Below are 17287 nucleotides of genomic sequence, written 5' to 3' on the forward strand. Positions count from 1 at the left end.
CTCCCAGACACTGCCTGCCCCTCCACTTTTACAATCTGAGCTGTGTTTGTTTTGCCTCTCACTGCTCCCAGTCGCTCATCCAAAATTCAGAAGAATGCTCATCTAGCCTCAAATAATGCCATGACCTTTCCCAGATCTGGGCGTTTCCAATGTCTTTCTGTTCTGCAAAATGCTTTCTCTATGATTTTATTTTATTTTAGGCTATATATACATATAGTCTTTTTTACTGAGCTGTAACTCACATGTAATAAACGCACAGTTCTTGAATGTTCAATTCCTTAAGCTTTTATAACTGTATACACCCATGAAACCATTCCCGGAAACAAGATGCAGAACATTTCCATCACTCCAGAAAGTTTTCTCGGTGTCCTATTCAGTTAATCCCCCTTGCCCCAAGCAGCAGTGGTGTGCTGGTAAATGTTTAACGATGGGCTTGTGAAACGAGAGATTTAGAGAGAGAGAGATTTAGAGAGAGAGAGAGAGAGAGAGAGAGAGAGAGAGAGGCTGGTTTGTAATTTGTAGTACTTGTCCTTTTCTGTGGTGTATATATTCCCACTGAGACTTATTTCCATCTACCATGAAGTTGGAAAGGATAGTAACAATAGGCACCTATGAGCCAAGACAAGCTGGCTGCAGCCTCCTACTCCCCTACAGGCACCCTAGATTCTGATTTCTATCCCCAGAGATTAGTTTTGCATGTTCTAGAGCTTCGTGGAAATGGAATTGTACAGTATGTACTCTTGTGCCCAACTTCTTTTGCTCAGCAAAATATTTTGGCCATTCATCCATGTGATTGCATGTAACAGTAATTTGGTTTTTTCCTTGCTGTATGTATGATATTCCATCGTGTGTATCTGGGGGACTGCCCTTCATGTAGACCAATCAGTTAGTTCTTTTTTTTTTAATTGAAATATGGTCAATTTACAATGTTTCAGGTGTACAACAAAGTGATTCAGTTATGTATATATTATATATTTTTCAGATTCTTTTCCATTATAGGTTATTAAATGATATTGAATATAGTTCCCTGTACTATACAATAGGTCCTTGTTGTTTATTTTATGTATAGTGGTGTGTATCTGTCAATCACAAATTCCTAATTTATCTCCTCCCTTTCCCCTTTGGTAACCATAAGTTTGTTTTCTACGTCTGTGAGCCTGTTTCTGTGTTGTAAAGAGGTTCATTTGTATCATTATTTTTAGATTTCACATATATGTGACATACGATATTTGTATTTGTCTGATTTAGTATAATAATAATCTCTAGGTCCATCCATGTTGCTGTAAATGGCATTATTTCATTCTTTTTTTTTTTTTATGGCTGAGTTAAATTAGTTCTTGAGGAGGATCAAGGGATCAAGTCTTTTCTAATGAGCAGAATTTTCTCCTCGATTCCTAGTTGGGGGCTCAGCATACATTAAATCTGATTCTCCCTGTTCCTTCCAGTTCCCTATTCCTTGGAATTCCCAATACACCCTGCTTGTTTCTGGCGTATGGCTCTCGCTGCATTCTGATTCCCTTCCCTGCTCTCTTATTCTATCTTCCCGTCTAGTTATGAACATTTTGAAGGCAAGGAAGCTGTTGGATTTGTCTCTTTCTCTTCCAGTCCACCTCCTTGGATAGTGGAAGCCTCCGAATATATGCTACTTGAATTAATGAAATGGGTGCTCCTGTCCTTGGGAGGCGAACTTCCTGCTAATCACCTGATGCTCGGCCCTTGTTATAGAACATAAGCTTTTATTGTTGAGATTACAGCAGACTTGCCCTCCAGCCCCTTCTCTATCTTGACCACGGAGTACATTTTTCTCTGTAACCTCACCCTGTTACCTATCTCTCTGCTTATCATTGGTTCCAATCACATCTTTCTTGATACATCTGTTCCCTGGTCCCAGAGACTTGTATCTCTCTGAAATCTCCCCCTCCCCATGGAAATTAGTTTCTAATGGCTTTGTTGATAGATTCAATTCAAAGTGGTGTTTATCTTACTCAGGAACAATTTAGCATTAATATCACATGTGTACACTCGGCCTATCTCGGAATGCACCCTGAACTTTCTCTCTCTCACCTGGGCAATGGATTAACTGGAAGAACGGCTGACCTGACCCCTTTGCATACTGCAGTTGAGCTCTATCTAGACTACCTACAACCCAGCAATTCTACCCCTAGGCATATGCCCTTCTATAACCAGGAGACACGTACGCTAATGTTCTCTTTGGCAAAAATCTGGAAACAACACGAATATCCATTGATGGAAAAATATGTTCCAGTATAGTCCCCAAAGAAATATTAGGCAGCAGTAAACTCACAAATGACAACAACAACGTAAAAAAGTCTTAGAAAGTTACAGAAGACTTTTGATGACACCATTTTATTTTATTTTTTTTTTAGATTTTATTTAATTTTGGCTGCATTGGGTCTTTGTTGCTGTGTGCAGGCTTTCTCTAGTTGTGGTGAGCGGGGGCTACTCTTCGTTGCTGTGCGCAAGCTTCTCATTGTGGTGGCTTCTCTTGTTGCAGAGCACGGGCTCCAGGCACACAGGCTTCAGTAGCTGTGGCATATGGGCTCAGGAGTTGTGGCTCATGGGCTCTAGAGCGCAGGCTCAGTAGTTGAGGTGCATGGGCTTAGTTGCTCCGCAGCATGTGGGATCTTCCCGGACTAGGGCTCAAACCGGTGTCCCCTGAAATGGCAGGCGGATTCTTTACTGCGCCACCAGGGAAGTCCCCATCACCTCAATTTTTTTTAAAAGTAAAAAGTATTTATGCTCAAAACATCACATCCTAATTATATTTTGCTATTATGTGTGCTTTTTAATTTGCTTTGATTTTCACCTATTTTCATTGTTTTTGTTATTGTATCTGTTTGGTGGAAATATGATGGGGAGGTACTTTCTGTACTTTTTTAACTTTGTGTCATTGACATCACATTGGCAGATTGAAATGGTCCCTAGTGGGAGTATTTACACCCTGGAAATTGGCAAATGATACAAATGAGGGCTTGATTTATTGTGTTTTTGATTGCATAGAATGAGTCAGAAAATATTTTGGTAAAGGATTGGTCAATATTTTCTGCTTTGTGGGCCCTACATCTCTATTGCATGTCTGTACGGAGAGAGCAGCCACAGACCACACTAACCAAATGGGCATGGCCAGGTGCCAATAAAACTTTATTTACGTAAGCAGGCAGAGGATCATAGCATGCCAACTCCTGGTTTAGGCTTTAAAAAGTGGTGGAGACATGCCGTGGAGCGGCTGGGCCCGTGAGCTATGGCCGCTGAGCCTGCGCGTCCAGAGCCTGTGCTCGGCAACAGGAGAGGCCACAGCAGTGAGAGGCCCGCGTACCGCAAAAAAAAAAAAAAAAAAAAGTGGTGGAGAAAAGTTAATAATGCAGATTAAATGTCAAAATGTGTGTGTCTACTATTGTTAGATTGTGACTAGCACACACACACACAAATGGAAAGATATTTTCCAGTATTCAAAAACCGTTACATGATTCACCAAAGAAGAGATTCACATTATTGATGAACAAGTGAAATTCCAACATACATCTTCACTTTCATGTTACTTATTAACATAAATGAAAAATATTGCCAATGTTCATGTCAGAACTACACTTGTTCCATTATTTGCCACCAGAGGTTGGCTATGGATACAAGAGTTTGGCAAAAATCAACCAAAACCTATTCTGAGATTCAAGTGGCTATGTAGAATTTATAATACAGTATTGTATATGTGATTATTATTTGTAAATTGTGTCCTACACCTCCTTTATATTGTTAACATTTAAAAGTATATATTAGGGGGCTTCCCTGGTGGCACAGTGGTTGAGGGTCCGCCTGCCGATGCAGGGGACATGGGTTCGAGCCCTGGTCAGGGAAGATCCTACATGCCACAGAGCAACTAAGCCCATGCGCCATAACTACTGAACCTGCTCTCTAGAGCCCGGGAGCCACAACTACTGAGCCCACGTGCCACAACTATTGAAGCCCATGAGCCTAGATCCCGTGCTCTGCAACAAGAGAAGCCACCACAATGAGAAGCCCATGCACCATAACAAAGAGTAGCCCCCACTCGCCGCAACTAGAGAAAGCTCACGTGCATCAACGAAGACCCAAGGCAGCCAAAAAATATAAAATTATTATTAATAATAATAAATATATATATTATATAATGCATGTATATTATATACATGTAATGTATATTCGACATATAGAGATGTCTGCAATGCATGTATATTATACACATGTAATGTATATTCAACATATAGAGATGTCTGCAATGCATGTAGTTATACATGTATAATATATATTAGATATACAGAGATATCTAAATTCCCTTTCAAGAGAGCCGGTTGTTAAACACAGACCAACACACCACTACTTTTGTACATTGGGGAGCTGAAACATTCCTCCACCAAAACGGTGTGCATTCATTCAACTAACATTTATTGAGTGTCTACTCCCTGCCAGGCAGAAAGACCTACCCCAGGGGATATGGATATTCACTAATTACTTCATTCAACAGAAACGTCTGTGATCATTCCCTGCATCAGCTTCGATCCAGATACTTAGCTATTCAGAGAGAGAAAGGGATATGGGGTTGAGCAAAAACTCCAGAAGTAGCAAATAAGTGGACAAAAGCACAGAGGCCCATCTCTGTGATGCCATCCCTAGAGGGATTTTTTTGTTTTTTGCTTGTTTGTTTTGTTTGTTTTTCTTTTCATTTTGTTGGTGGCCGCACCACCCGTGTCTTGAGGGATCTTTGTTCCCCAGCCAGGGATGGAACCTCAGACCTGGGCAGTGAAAGTGCAGAGTCCTAACCACTGGACTGCCAAGGAATTCTTATCTCTCTCTTTCTTTCTTTCTGTCTGTCTTTCTTTCTTCCTTCTTTTCTCCCTTTCTCTCTCTTCCTTCCTTCCTTCCTTTCTTTCTTTTCTTTCTTTTTCTTCCTTCCTTTCTTTCTTTCCCCTTCCTTCCCTCCTTCCTTCCTTTTTACCTCCTTTTATTATTTGATTATTTTTCTTGAGATATAATTGACATATAACATTATATTAGTTTCAGGTGTACAGCCTAATGATTTGGCTTATGTATATATTGAGAAACAATCACCACAACAAGAATAGTTAACATCCGTCACCACACATAGTTAACAAACACCTTTTTTTTTTCTTGTGATGAGAAATTTTAAGACCTCCTCTCTTTGCAACCTTCAAATATACAACACGGTACGATTACCTATAGTCACCATGCTGTACATTGTGTCCTCAGGACTCATTTTATAACTGGAAGTTTGTACCTTTTGACACCTTTCACCCATTTCTCGCCCCTCCCACTCCCACCCCTAGAGTTGCTTTTCTTTTTTAATGATGTTGTATCATGTCCTGAACAATGGATGGGCAAGATGATATCTATTTTACAGCTGTGCAAAAAGGGTCCTTGCAGATGAACAAGAATTAGGAGGAATGTGGAAAAGGAGTTTGACTTGGGGCAGGGGTGGTTAATAGGTGAAATTTACTTTTTGCCTTCCCTTTATTTATTTATTTCATAGCACTGTTATTTAGTAAGAAACAGATAAGCATTGTCTTTTAAAATTTATTATTATTTTTTTAATTGAGGCATCATGTATGTAATGCAAAATCCACCCTTCTAAAGTGTATGGGGACTTCCCTGGCTGTCCAGTGGTAAAGACTCCGTGCTTCCACTGCAGGGGACACGGGTTCGATCCCTGGCTGGGGAACTAAGATCCTGCATGCTGCGTGGCAAGGCCAAAAAATTATAAAAAACTATAGTGCACAGATCAGTGTTTTTTAGTATATTCACTGTGTTGTGCAACCCTCACTGCTATCTAGTTCCAGAACATTCCATCGCCCCCAAAAGAAACCCCGTTCCCATTAGCCATTGCTCCCCAGCCCCCGGAAACTTGCTTTTCTGCCTCCAGTTTGCCCTCAGCTTCTGACTGTGCCCATAAATGTCTGCGGAAGGGATGAAGTCAAATGGAGTTTTGATGGGGTGTCGTAATCACTTCGATCAAAGTCCCAAACTCAAGGTTTCTAGAGTGAGCGATGACTTTATTTTTTCTTTTTTTTACAGGGGCAATTAAAAATCTCCGGGGCTTGGCAAGATCAGATGGTTGGGTGCAGATTTCTCTCTCAAGGTCAGTACCTCAGGTGATCTTCAGTTTATGAAGGTGTTTCTTCATCAGTCTGATTTCTTTCTTCCTTCCTTCTTCCTTTTTTTTTCTTCCTTTTTTTAATATTTGTTTATTTATTTAGGCTGCGCCGGATCTTAGTTGCAGCATGCCGAATCTTCGTTGCAGAATGCAGGGCCCTTTAGTTGTGGCATGCAGACTGTTAGTTGCGGCATACATGCGGGATATAGTTCCCCGACCAGGGATCAAACCTGGGACCCCTGCACTGGGAACGCGGAGTCTCACCCGCTGGACCACCAGGGAAGTCCCCGGCAGTCTGACTTCTGTTTCCTGTAAAGCATCAGAAACATTGTTCAGATAATTCAGCAAAGGAGGAGTCCCTCAGAAACGTGGGGCCTTGGAAAACTCATCTCACCCCTCTGGGTCTCAGTTTCCCCTTTGGCAACACCATTTCCTCCTTTGACACGAGAGCAGGGCTCTGCAAACTTTTTCTGTAAAGGACCAGATAATAAATATTTTCGGTTCTGAGGGCCAGTCTCTGTCACAAAAATATAGACAAATGGGTGTGGCCAGGCGACACTGACATTGGCATTTCATATCATTTTCAGTAACAGAAAATATTCTTAAAACTTTTTCTCAACCGGTTAAAGAGTGTAAAATGCATTCTTGAAGACAATACAACAGCAGGTGGTGAGCTGGCTTTGGCCCATGGGCTGTGGTTTGCCAACCCCTGATCTAGGGCATCAGGACATTGGTTACACTTCGAGGCATTTGGGGTATAAGGCGTGGCATGTTCCTCATAACTAAGTTAAGGCAAATCATTCATTCATTCAACAGCTATAGCAGTTCAAATTTTTATTGAACCCCTACTCTGTTCCAAGCTCTCACGGAGCTCACAGTCTGATAGGGAGAAATAGGCCACAAACAAATAAAAAACAGTATGTCCCATTTCAGCAAGTGCCGCGGAAGAAAAATAGCGAATGCAAGAGAAGAGGAAACACAGAAGCTGGGAATAGGGCAAAAGTCGCAGTTTTAGGGCTTCCCTGGTGGCGCAGTGGTTGAGAGTCCGCCTGCCGATGCAGGGGACACCGGCTCATGCCCTGGTCTGGGAGGATCCCACATGCCTCGGAGTGGCTGGGCCCGTGGGCCATGGCCGCTGGGCCTGCGCGTCTGGAGCCTGTGCTCCACAACGGGAGGGGCCGCGGCGGTGAAAGCCCCGCGTACCGCCAAAAAAAAAAAGTCACAGTTTTAAATAGGATGTCAGGGACTTCCCTGGGGGTGCAGTGGTTAAGAATCCACGCTCCCAATGCAGGGGGCCCGGGTTTCATCCCTGGTCAGGGAACTACGTCCCACATGCATGCCGTGACTAAGGAGCCCGTGAGCCTCAACTAAGACTTGGCACAACCAAATAAATAAATAGGATGTCAGGGACGGTCTCATTGAGAAGGTGACATTTGGCAAAAGCAGAAAAAGTTGGGAGTGTGCTCCATCGAGATCTGGAAGAAGGGTTCTGAGGCAGATGACACAGCCAGTGCAAAGGTCCTGGGGCAGGACCGCACCTGGCGTGTTGGAGGGACAGCCAGGAGGCCCGGGTGCCTGGAGCAGAGTGAGGCAGAGTGGATAAGACTGCTGATGGATGGATGTGGGGTGTGAGGGAAAGAGAAAACTCAAGGACAACCCAACGTTTTGACCTTGAGCACTGGAAGGCTGGAGCTTCCGTTTAGTGAGACAGGAAGGGCAGCAGGAGGAGCACATTTGGGGGAATGGCAGGTGCTCAGTCAGCCACATTGAATTTGGGAGGCTTGTGAGACGCCCGCATGGAGATGGCAAAAGGCAGTTGGTTATACAGGCCATTTGCCAACCTTAAGCAGTTAACCCTGAAAACAAGGTCAGACTTCTAGAAATGACAGGCATAGCAGAAGCACTTGCTGCATTTGCAGTAAGGATTAAGCTAGTTTTTGTTTGTTTGTTTGTTTTGTTTTTGGCCATGCCCCACTGGCATGTTGGATCTTAGTTCCCGGAGGAGGGATCGAACCTGCACCCCCTGCAGTGGAAACATGGAGTCTTAACCACTGGACCGCCAGGGAAGTCCCTAAGCTAGTTCATTTTGAATCTAATAGCTCACATCTGATATCTTGGAGAGGTGGTACTGGACTTTATAAATAATCACAGCTTTTGGGGGGGAAAAGGTCCAAGCATTATTCTAATGTTTGAGAAGGAATGGGTAACGTCTTATGACATCAGGTAAATATTTGATAAATATTTGATGGGGAAAATGAATGAATAAATGAGTGATGAAGGAAGGAAGGCTCTGAAAATGAGTGATTTGTCTTCCCAAAAGTCCCTGGCACAGCTGGCCTGGATGCCCTCTCCCAGGAGGACTATCTTCCTTTCTGACTGCCATGCTGCTGATGCTCCGCTCACATCCCAAAACGCAATGGTTACACCTTCCGTCTCGTGATCCACACAGAAAATCCCTAATTTGTAGCATCTGCTGATTCCTGAGGTGTAAATACCCCAACCTTGGCCAATTTCAATCTACCTGCGTGATGTCATTGAATCTCACCAGCCAGAGGAAGCCAGCTCCAGCTCACCACTGTACCTGAGTCTTTTCGGGCCTTGGACCCAACATCATCTCTTAGCCTGAGCATATATATTACCTATCTCCTCTGTCCTTCTATGTCTTCAGTGTGAAATACCAGCCAGTTCCTGCAGATGTTGGATGAAATTATGTGGATCAAAATACTTCAGGAGAGGGACTTCCCTGGTGGTCCAGCGGTTAAGATTCTGCGCTTCCAATGCAGGGGGGCAAGGGTTCGATCCCTGGTCAGGGAACTAGATCCCTCATGCCGCAACTAAAGATCCCTCATGCTGAAAGTAAATATCCCGCACGCCACAACCAAGATCCTGCATGCCCCGACTAAGACCCGGTTTAGCCCAATAAATAAATAAATATTTTTAAACACTTTGGAGGGGCAAAGAATGGCATGCTACACAAATGCAAGGTGTACGTACAGATAAAAAGCACAGATTAAGAGGTGGTGTGTATACACACCAAGGGGCTTTGGAAAGTAACAAAGCTGTTCAAATTTGTCAACATCTTTGACAACGACTGAATGGGATTTAATTCATTGAGAGTCCTAGTGTGTAAAGCATGGTGGGAGAGTAGGATCATGGCCCCAGGAGGGGGGAGTCCTGGAGACCTTGGCAGGGGGCAGGGGGAGGAATCAGGACAAGGAGGGGCCACAAAAATAACCTCCCACTCCTCCCCACTTCCCAGGAGACCTGGGTTTGGCGGGGAGGGAGGGCGTGGGTGGGGCCGCCAGGGAAGGAGGTTGAGAAGGCAGTTGCTCGCGGGGTCCACTAGAGGGCGCCAGGGACTGAGAAGTTGACCGGTCTCCCCCAGCCTCAGGCCAGGCCTGGGTGGGAAGGGGAGGGGTCCACTGGGTGACGCTGGGCAGCTGTCTATAGAAGAGGACCTGGGGGCCTAAGTCTCTGAACATGGAATTCCAGAGTTGGGGGTTTGGAGGAGAGGGGTTGAAAAATTAGAGCAGGAGTCTGCAAAAAAAATTTTAAAGGGCCACGTAGCAAATAGCTTAAACACAGCCCATCACAGTTAGTCAACTCTGCTCTTCTTGTCCCCAAACAGCCACAGACCATACAGTCCATAAATGGGCGTGCTGTGCGCCAACGGAATTTTATTTTTTGAGGCTGAAATTTGAATTTCATGTAATTTTCCTGTGTCGCGAAATAATTTTTTCCTATATTTTTAATGTTTGGTTTTTTTTTTAAGAAGATGTTGGGGGTAAGAGTTTATTTATTTATTTATTTATTTTTGGCTGTGTTGGGCCTTCATTTCTGTGTGAGGGCTTTCTCTAGTTGTGGCAAGCGGGGGCCACTGTTCATCGCGGTGCGCGGGCCTCTCACTATCGCAGCCTCTCTTGTTGCGGAGCACAGGCTCCAGACGCGCAGGCTCAGTAGTTGTGGCTCAAGGGCCTAGTTGCTCCGCAGCATGTGGGATCCTCCCAGACCAGGACTCGAACCCGTGTCCCCTGCATTAGCAGGCAGACTCTCAACCACTGCGCCACCAGGGAAGCCCTTCTTCCTATATTTTTAAAGCGAAATAATTATTCTGTATTTTAAAATTACTTGAAAATGCAAAAGCTGCTCTTTGCTCTCAGTCTTTACAAAGACAGACTATGGGGGTATAGTTTGTCAATGGACTAGGGATGATAATAAATATTTGTCTGACACTAGGAACCAGGTATTAAGTGCCTAAATGCAGTGGCTTACATAGCACACTTAAAAGCTGAAGGAAATCTTGTTTTAACACTCCTCTATAAGCCAGAAAGTGTCAGTAATAATTATGCAAAGCAACCAATAATTGTAATAGCCATAAGAGAAATATGGAGTGAAATTTTTTCTTTCATTGAACACCAGCTATATAATCACACCAGTAACATACGTAAAATAAATATCCCAGTCCGATATACACACTACTAAATGTTAAATAGATAGCTAGTGGGAAGCAGCCACATAGCACAGGGAGATCAGCTTGATGCTTTGTGACCACCTAGAGGGGTGGGATAGGGAGGGTGGGAGGGAGATGCAAGAGGGAGGAGATATGGTGATATATGTATATGTATAGCTGCTTCACTTTGTTATACAGCAGAGACTAACACACCATTGTAAACCAATTATACTCCAATAAGATGTTAAAAAATTAAATAAATAGGGCTTCCATGGTGGCGCAGTGGTTGAGAGTCCGCCTGCCGATGCAGGGGACACGGGTTCGTGCCCCGGTCCGGGAAGATCCCACATGCCATGGAGTGGCTGGGCCCGTGAGCCATGGCCGCTGAGCCTGCGTGTCCGTAGCCTGTGCTCCGTAACGGGAGAGGCCACAACAGTGAGCGGCCCGCGTACCGCAAAAAAATAAAAATAAAAAATGAAAAAAATTAAATAAATAAATAAATATCCCAGTCCAATAAAGGGAAAAAGGTGATGAATGGATACATTTTAATTCCATTAATGAATTTTTTTTTAAAGAAAAACTTCTCTTTACATATAGGTACATATCTCTACTGATCTGTTGCAGCAATGAATAATAGCTTTATAGTTTAATAAGTTTAAATCATCAAACAAGAATAATAATTTAAAGGAGGAAATTATTGATATTTCCATTTTAAAGATACGGCTCAAATCCAGTAAAAATGAATTAAAATTTGAGCTTGCCAAACAAAAATATTATAATTTGCAATTGGTGCACTGTCTAAACTTTTAAACAGAAATAGAAGGTCCAAGTGGTCAGATAGGGAAAAAAAAAAAAAGTGAAGTCGCTCAAACTCTGTTTCTTTGCATTTAAAATCACTGGCCCATCACTGTTTATTTCAAATCTACTGTTTAAACACAAGATCGTGTAATACCACAAGGGTTGGAAATATGAACTGTTTCCAAAGAGAACACAAAAGAATTAGAATCGTTAAGAACTAACTCTTCAAATGAATGTGTATAGCTGAGTCTGTGTGTGTCTGGAGCCAAATGCATTGCATGAAGTTCTCCAAATTCACTTCTGTGTAAAATACAATGTTTATTAAAGGATAAGTAATAAAATTTGCTAATTCAAAACTTCCAGTGGTTAAACCACAGCAATTGTTCAGACCAAGAGTGGACAGGCCATGACTTGTCAGCCAAATCCAGCTTATTTTTATAGAAGCTAAGGAGTGTTTTTTGTTGTTTTTTTTTTAACTGGTTGGGAAAAAAATCAAAAATAGAGGGACTTCCCTGGTGATCCAGTGGTTAAGACTTTGCCTTCCAATGCAGGGTGTGTGGGTTTGATCCCTGGTCAGGGAGCTAAGATCCCACATGCCTCGTGGCCAAAAAACCAAAGCATAAAACAGAAGCAGGGCTTCCCTGGTGGTGCAGTGCTTGGGAGTCCACCTGCCGATGCAGGGGATAACAGGTTCGTGCCCCAGTCCGGGAGGATCCCACATGCCATGGAGCGGCTGGGCCCATGAACCATGGCCACTGAGCCCGGGCGTCCGGAGCCTGTGCTCCGCAACAGGAGAGGCCACAACAGTGAGAGGCCCGCGTACCGCAAAAAAAAAAACCAAACAAACAAAAACAGAAGCAGTATTGTAACAAATTCAAGGAAGACTTTAAAAATGGTCCACATCAAAAAAAAATCTTTAAAAAAAATCAAAAAGAGAATAATATTTCCCATGTGCAAACTATAGAGGATTCAGATTTCAGTGTCCATATAAAGAGCTTTCCTGGCACTGGGCCATATTCATTGATGAATTGTCTGCAGTGGCTTTCTTGCTGGGATCACAAGCTGAGTAGTTGCCATCTGGCCCAAAGAGCTGAAAATATTTACTATCTGGCCCTTTATGGAAAAACTTTGCTCACTCCCTGGTTTAGACCAGTAAAAGATTTCTTAAGGGGAGATTATTTCAACACTGACATTGTTCAGAATTGTCTATGCACGTTGATAAAAAAATAATAATAAAATCAGGTTTATTATCAGTTTCTGAATTCTCTGCAGACAATGGGTTCCCCTTTTTTTACTTCAGATTTTCTTTTTTATAAATTGAAGTGTAGTTGATTTACAGTGTGTGTTAGTTTCTGGTGTACAGCAAAGTGTATCAGATAGATACACTTTTCAGATTCTTTTCAGATTCTTTTCCATTATGGTTTATTAAAAGATACTGAATATAGTTTCCTGTGCTATACAGTAGGACCTTGTTGTTTATCTATTTCATATGTAGTAGTTTGTATCTGCTAATCCCAAACTCCTAATTTATCCCTCCCCCACTTCCTTACCCCTTTGGTAACCATACATTTGTTTTCTGTTTTGTAAATAAGTTCATTTGTATCATGTTTTAGATTCCACATATAAGTGCTATCATATGATATTTGTCTTTCTCTGCTTGACTTACTTCACTTAGTATGATAATCTCTAGGTCCATCCATGTTGCTGCAAATGGCATTATTTCATTCTTTTTTATGGCTGAGTAGTATTCCATTGCATATATACCACATCTTTATCCATTCACCTGTTGATGGACACTTATGTTGTTTCCATGCCTTAGCTATTGTAAATAGTGCTGCTGTGAACATTGGGGTGCACGCATATTTTAGAATTAGAGTTTTCTCTGGATGTATGCCCAGGAGTGGGATTGCTGGATCATATGGCAACTCTAGTTTTAGTTTCTTAAGGAATCTCCATAGCGGCTGCACCAGTTTACATACCCACCAACAGTGTAGGAGGGTTCTCTTTTCTCCACACCATCGCCAGCATTTTTTTATCTGCAGACTTTTTGATGATGGCCATTCTGAACAGTGTGAGGTGATGCCTCATAGTAGTTTTGATCTGCATTTCTCTAATAATTAGCGATGTTGAGCATCTTTTCATGTGCCTCTTGGACATCTATATGTCTTCTTTGGAGAAGTGTTGATTTAGGTCTTCCGCTCATTTTTTGTTTGGGTTGTTTGGGTTTTTTTATTATTGAGTTATACAAGCTGTTTGTATATTTTAGAAATTAATGGGCCTCGTTTTTGATAGCACCTGGGGTGAGCTGCTTCCCTCTCCCCAGCCGTGGTATGCCACTGCTCGTGTATAAGAGTTCTCTGGATCTTTACTATTCTCCCCATTTTGGGAGGAGTAGAGGCACAGAGAGGGCAAATAACTTGCTCAAGGTCACACGGCTTGCAAGAGGAGGGGCTGGAATTGAATCCAGAGAGCCGTAACCATGACATTTGCTCTGTGCTAGATGACACGACAAAGCCCCGGCCTGTTGTTGCCATGAGCACTGCTACCTGGGGTTGACTCTGGCTCACCCCGGGGGCAGCTCTGACTTAGCGTTGCTGCCTTGAATTTCAGCATCACTACTTACAAGCTGCTTGGGCTAGAGCATCCCCTCCATGAGCCTCAGTTTACTTATCTGCAAAATGGGTATTTACAAAGTCCCCAACTCTTTGGGGTTTTTGGAGGATCAAGTTTATTTGTGTACTTTGCACAGTGCCTGGCACAGTGAGTGATCAATAAATTTTAGCTGTGGTTTTGATGAGACTGGGTGCCCAGACCCAGAAGCTGGGCCTAGGAGAAATGGCATTGTTTTCTGTGGAGAAGGGAAGTCCAAGAGAGTGGGGGTGGGAATGGTTTGAGAGAATTCAATGCACAGAGTGAGTCCTCCATGCATGTTTGTCTGTTTGTTTTGGAGGCCCCGCTGGGATTCTCCATGCACGTTTGCATGCAAATTGCATATACAAAATAAACCTAATGAAAGGTAAGAAATGACTTTTCAATCCTTTTTTAAACTGTCTGATTCTGTCAAGAAGCACTCAAATTGGGTGCTGTTGTGTCTTTAACACATTTTTGCTAAGTTTTTAAGAGTCACCTCTTCCAGAACCTTCCACAGGCAACAGTAGCTCTCTAGAATATAATAACATTGTTTATTTTCTTTTGCATCTGTTTTAGGCACCTGATACTTAAAAAAAACCAAAACCTGGTGTTATAATGTTTCCTTTTAAGATACATTTTAATTAATTAATTTATTTTTATTTTTGGCTGTGTTGGGTCTTCATTTCTGTAGGAGGGCTTTCTCTAGTTGCGGCAAGGGGCCGCCCCTCTTCATCGCAGTGCGCGGGCCTCTCACTATCGCGGCCTCTCTTGTTGCGGAGCACAGGCTCCAGACACACAGGCTTAGTAGTTGTGGCGCACGGGCTTAGTAGTTGTGGCGCACGGGCTTAGTTGCTCCGCGGCATGTGGGATCTTCCCAGACCAGGGCTTGAACCTGTGTCCCCTGCATTGGCAGGCAGATTCTCAACCACTGCGCCACCAGGGAAGCCCTAAGATACATTTGTTGAAGAAAGTTTAGTACCATCTTCAGCATTATTATGTATTTGGCTTTTTTCTTCAATAAATTTATTTTTGAAAGACACTTAGTAACACGATGGTAAATTAGACCAGTATCAGATGCCCCAATTAGAAGGTAATTGTAAAAGCAATGTAACATGAAAATAAATGTTACTAGGGACTTCCCTGGCGGTCCAGTGGTTGACTCAGCGCTTCCACTGCAGGGGGCACGGGTTCAATCCCTGGTCCTTCCGGGAACTAAGATCCCACATGCTACACTGCGCCGCCAAAAAAAAAAAAAAAAGTTACTAAATTCTCTTGAGGGTTTTGGTGATCATTTAAGTGTACTCTAACTTGGAGATTCTGTTGGTGATCTGAGATTTCTACAGTGTTCTTCCTGCAGCAGGGAGGACATTTGGGGATTAACCATGCTCCCAGAGAGAAGAATCAGGGCGCGGTTCTTTCTTAACACTTTCTCAGCCCGTTCCACCTCGCTCATGCGTGAACGGGATTGTCCCCTACCTGGTGGGCTTCTCCATATATATGTACACAACGTGGCCCACGACTCTTATCAAACTACACTCCTGGTCAGATTCTCCCTGGGATTAAACATTAACCCCAATGTTTAACCTGGAAGGGGCTTCATTTTATATAACCTTTAGATCCATCGTCCCATTTTGCAGATGGGGAACCAGAGTCTCAGAGGGGAGGAGGGACTCTGTGATGTCACAGCCAAGTTGATTGCTGAGCTGGGGCTAGGACTTCGACCTCCTGGCACCCAGTCCAGAAAGCAATTGCACACAAAATGGGAAAGTTTTTAATTGATTAGAGACGACACAGATATCCCAACTCGGCCGAGAGCAGGTGTATTTCTCTTGAGACCCGTGGCACACACTGAATTGTGGGGTTTGCTCCACAGATAGGTTTGGAGCCACTTCAGTGGTGGTGGGGGATTGATTTCGTGGCTGGAGGTATATCGGTGATCAAAATATACGGGTCCCTGCTCCCTGGTGTAAACAGATAACATAGATAGATAAACAGAATTCCCTCCCATCAAAGGGGCTGTACTGGGTGTGACTGGGATGGGGGGGTGATTTTGGCTGGGGTGGTCAGGGCAGCTACTTGGAGAGGTGACCACCAGGCTTGGGTTTCATCACAGCTTTGAGGGGTGTTAGGGGTTGAATTGTATCCCCCAGGCCCAAATTCATATGTTGGAGTCCTAACCCCCAGGGCCTCAGAATGTGACTGTATTTGGAGTTGGGGGTTTTCAAAGAGGTAATCGAGTTAAGTGAGGTCACTAGGGTGAGCTCTAACCCATAAGACTGAGGTCCTTGTAAAAAGGGGACATTTGCACACAGAGATACAGGGACAAGATGGCATCTAAAAGGCAAGGAGAGGGGCTTCCTTGGTGGTGCAGTGGTTAAGAATCTGCCTGCCAGTGCAGGGGACACAGGTTCGAGCCCTGGTCTGGGAAGATCCCACATGCCATGGAGCAACTAAGCCCGTGCGCAGCAACTACTGAGCCTGCACGTCTGGAGCCCGCAAGCCACAACTACTGAAGCCCACACTCCTAGAGCCCGTGCTCCACAACAAGAGAAGCCACTGTACTGAGAAGCCTGCGCACTGCAGCAAAGAGTAGCCCCCTGCTCACCACAACTAGAGAAAGCCTGCGCCCAGCAACGACGACCCAACACAGCCGATAAGTAAATAATAAATTCTTTAAAAAATAATGTAAAAGGCAAGGAGAGAGGCCTCAGAAGGAACCAGCCCTGCTGACACCTTGATCTTGGACTACCAGCCTCTGGGACTGGGAGAGAATACATTTCTGTTGTTGCAGGCCCCCAGTCTGTGGGACTTTGTTTCAGCAGCTACAGCAAACACATTCAGAAGGTGAGGGATGGAGGGCCAGGACGAATTCAGGCTCTGGGGACCCCGACATGCCTCCCCCACCCGAACCTTAAGGACTCCCTCCCAGAAGCCCCAGGGGTGGAGCCAGAGGAGACAAGGTCTCCTCGCCCACAAGGGGAAGGAAGCTGAGTTGACCACATCCACAGCCGTAGGAGGCCTCCTTTTCCTGGTGAGAGGGTCAGCTCTGACCCTTGGACCCACCAGCCATAAAATAATCACCAAGATGAGGTGAGATGAGATGGTGGTGAGACATGGGGGAAGGACTGGGCAGAAGGGTGTGGATTGCGAGATGGCAGGGGCGCTGACCCCGTTTGCTGGTCTAGACTCAGGACCCTCATGGGGTACTGTCCCAGAGGCCACCTGGTCTCCTGAAGTTGGGGGAC

At 44.0% G+C, this 17287-nt stretch overlaps 1 protein-coding gene across 3 annotated transcripts in view; it reads left to right on the forward strand.

Moving 5' to 3' along the window:
* CREB3L3 (cAMP responsive element binding protein 3 like 3) overlaps positions 1-17287 on the forward strand; it is a 41027-nt gene that overhangs the window by 1553 nt on the left and 22187 nt on the right. For 2 of the 3 annotated variants that reach the window (XM_082837249.1, XM_082837250.1), the window contains exon 2: positions 6085-6148. The gene's annotated coding sequence lies outside the window, so the exon portion shown is untranslated. Of the gene's footprint in view, positions 1-5988; positions 6149-17287 lie in introns of those variants that run through there. The other variant, XM_082837251.1, reaches the window with a different exon arrangement.

This window comes from Leucopleurus acutus (assembly GCF_964270905.1).
Source record: "Leucopleurus acutus genome assembly, chromosome: 3".
NCBI classification, from domain to species: domain Eukaryota; kingdom Metazoa; phylum Chordata; class Mammalia; order Artiodactyla; family Delphinidae; genus Leucopleurus; species Leucopleurus acutus.